General features: G+C 49.4%; 1 pseudogene; it reads right to left on the reverse strand.

The window, feature by feature from the left end:
• Positions 1-2,577: 2,577 nt before the first annotated feature.
• Positions 2,578-3,376, reverse strand: LOC146176046 (serine/threonine-protein kinase NLK pseudogene; annotated as a pseudogene).
• Between the last annotated feature and the right edge of the window lie 263 nt (positions 3,377-3,639).

Genomic DNA, 3,639 nt, shown 5'->3' on the forward strand with positions numbered 1-3,639 from the left:
ATATGTGGTGACTTCCCCAGGGCAAAATGAAGTGAAGCTTTCTTCCAGCCGTGCGCGTGCGATAGACAGGCGTGCTCGTCTTCATGCGCGCATGTGCCACGTCATTGCATGCTTGCGCTCCTTGTAGAGGCTCCTCGAACTAAAAAGCTCTCCCAATCCCCACTTAGCCCTGGGGGGAGAGGGGGGGGGGAGCCTGCCGGTGGTATTGAATGGATGATGATGGACTGATGAGTTATGTGGGACTCTGGGGCACGGCACTTCCGGGTGTCAATCCCTCTTCCCATCTGACAACGGCAGGAAAGGTTTGCAAGTGACAATGGTTGATGTGGGTTAATTATTTAAATAATTAGAGCCAATTAAGTCAGTCAAACGTCGAAATAGCAGAGAGGGTTAATGTCATCTTCCACAGGGCGTCACGTGGTACTCGACTTCCGGTGACGTAGGCCTAACATTCGTAGCCGGGAAATTTGAAACAAGTGAGAGAGCTGGAAAGGGCGTCATTTCCGTGCACAAATCTGTGGGAATAGTCAGAAAGTCGGTAAAAAGAGCTCATCAACCAACTACATTTCGAAAGCATCGCAGAATCTGCAGTGCATAAATGCCAAAGCCTAAGCGTTGCTGCTGCAGAGGGTAGGTACTTACAGCGCGCGCCCCTTGTGGAACACAACCAGCTTTCCATTGAACGCATCAAGTTCACCAGCATTCTATGCTTAGTTTAGAGGAAAGGAAAGGCGCTGTATCTGTCATTCGCGGAATCGCGCTGACTTATCTCGCGGACAACACAGCAACGCTCAGGTTTACGAATTTCTCGAGTGCAAATTCTGTAGTGATAGCAGAAAATGTTTCATACCGCTACGTATTACGTATCTCCTCAAATATACGACATTGTCTGACACTGTATCGACTGCCTTCCGTTACCCTGGCTACTATTTCCCTCCACCGCCACCGCTGGCCACATGGCTGTCCTCCTGAGGCCTACCCCTTCAAAATGCCCTCGATACTAAACAGCCATTTGGAACTTGACGAAATGAAGAGTATCAGCCACGACAAAGCAAATTCTCGGATTCAGGCAGATCTGGAGGAGGGTGACAATAAAATGGACCCCAGGCTACGAATCGGTGTCTAGAAACGAAGGCGCTCACGCTCTCGCCCGATATGTCTACCAACGGACGAATGTCGACAACCCAGAACAGGAGGGTAGGTTAAGCAACTCCCACGAGATCTGTGAATGCTACAAACTTATCAGAAACACCTTCTCCACTCCACATAAACAGCTAAATAACGAAGAGACGAAACGTCTTCGCAGATTACAGGCCGAAAATTACCCATATCCAATATGGCTCCACCATTTAGAAGTAGAGGACAGACAACACGTAAACTGTAAACACAGCGGACAGAGAGGTACACTAGATTTCGCCTGGGAAAAGGGCCAACATTCAGGACATGGAAGCTTGCGGGTTCCTTGTACAAACGAAAACCTCGAAACGAAAACAAAAACGAAAAGTAGCGATGATAGCACTCAATGAAAAAAAAAAAAACGATGAAATAGAAAACATCACCTACTCCAACATGCACACCACATATGTCGGACGCAGAAGCGCTTGGAAAGTAGTGAACGTGTTATAGCTAGAAGTGGACGATGCTGTACCTCTAATTCTATGTGTAGGTATCCACTACAAAATAAGATACATGGCTTTCCTTTACCCTAAAAATAAAAAAATTAAAAGGAATCAAAAAGCAATGTTAACGGCGATGTCGCGTTTACAGGTTAAGCGTCTTCCTAATCTTTATCATTCTAACCACATGCCTCGGTCGCCCAAAGATAAGATGCTCGGAATTCAACTCACGTCGACTGCGCCAGCGGGTTTGAACTCAGCCATAGTGGCAGCTTTCGAAGCAGACCAAACTGATGTTGCCTAGTGCGCGATATCAGTGAGCGTTCAGGCACCCCAGTTATAATTGGTTCACAGGAAGGGAAAAGCGCGGTATCTGTCACACTTGCTCTGTGGACACCTGACCGCGCTGTTAAGGAAAGGGAGGAAGGTGGGAATGAAAGTAGAAAGAGAGAAAGGCGAGCCATAATGGGAGGGCTACAGAGTGGTTTCGACCACCTGGGGATTTTTAGCGTGCGCTGACATCGCACAGCACACGGGCGCCTCTGTTCCGCCTCCATCGAAACGCAGCCGCCGCGGTCGGGATCAAATCCGGGAACTCCTGCACAGTAATCGGGCGTCTTACCACTGCACCACCGCGGCAGGGCGCACCCCAGTTGGTCTAAACGGAATTCAGAGCCCACTACTACTTCGTCTCTTAGAGTATGAGACAATACAAACTATCAAGCAAACTACTGCCTAGAAAAACGAAACCAAACAAAATAACGCTCTTCCTATGGAACGCAAGAGGCCGATCCTGCACTGTGCAATGTACTTACCTAGATCATTGTTATAAAAGGTAGTTACACCTGTTCGCAATCTCTATGGCAACAGGAATAACAGAGTTTTCTATACTACATACGCAGTAACTTAAAAAACGGTTTCGCATTTGTAAATATTTATTTTCATTGCCATTCGCTGAAAATCAAGGTGTACCCAGCAGCTCAGTGATTAGCTCCAGCTGCCGGATGAGAGTCTGCGCCTAGAAAAGTATGCGGCGCCCCAGAAGCTCGCCAAAGATGCACCTCACAGACCAGATGTCGACAGCCGAGCCGTAGTGGCGCGCCCCAATCAGCAGCTCGAGGGCCTGGTAGTACTGGGTCACTACCTAGTGTGTCATGTGTCGCTGCTCATCCCGCTCTTCCAAGTGGCCAGCCCAGAGTCACAGATCTTAAGAACACAGTTTCTGTGCACCAAACGATTGCCAGGTTTGATGTCTCTGTGGAGCATCCTTGAAAAATGTAAATACTTTAATCCTCTCAAGATCTGGTAGAGAAAACTTTTAAGTGATCTGAAGTAAGCGGCTGAGGAGAAACTATGATTTTGTGCAGATCACTTTGCATCAACTACGTTGTAACATGTATTTCTTGAAGAAATCCAGATGGGGGAGGCTGTAGGATATCCAGTGCTGACAGAACATTTTCATGCTTAAAGAAGCAGAGCATCTTGATCTCCCGATAAACCCTCTTGCTGGTGACCAGGTTTTGGAATACATTGGGCATCTTTTTGAGGGCCACTCGCTTGCCATCTCGAGGGTGTGTGACCGACCTGACGACACCGAAGGCTCCGTATCCAATAGACCTGTCCGGCTAGATATCCTGCACCGTGACGGGTGGGTGGTAGAAGGGCTACTCTGCGGTCAAGATGGCCTGCTGCGGAGCGGCGGCTGTAGCGCCGGTGAACGCGATCACAGGGCGGCCCGAGCGGGCGACCACCACCGCCATGATGTCGCCAGACAAAGGCCGATACCCAGCGTGCTGGTGGCGGTATGCGGCCGCTGTACTCCATCGTCTTCATTGTGGAAAACCGGCGGCCTCGGGCTCAAGCTCGAACAACGGCAGTCTGTGGCGATGGCGTAGAACACCTCCAGGTCAGCGAGACGATGCTACTGCTAATCGGGCCGCAATCCACATCACCCCTGCGGGACGCACACACCATAACAAGAGAGACACAGCCCGCGACTTTACTCCTTACTCTGAGAAAATAA

Source organism: Amblyomma maculatum, chromosome 10 (assembly GCF_055883805.1).
Source record: "Amblyomma maculatum isolate TAMU_Amacu chromosome 10, ASM5588380v1, whole genome shotgun sequence".
Taxonomy (NCBI): domain Eukaryota; kingdom Metazoa; phylum Arthropoda; class Arachnida; order Ixodida; family Ixodidae; genus Amblyomma; species Amblyomma maculatum.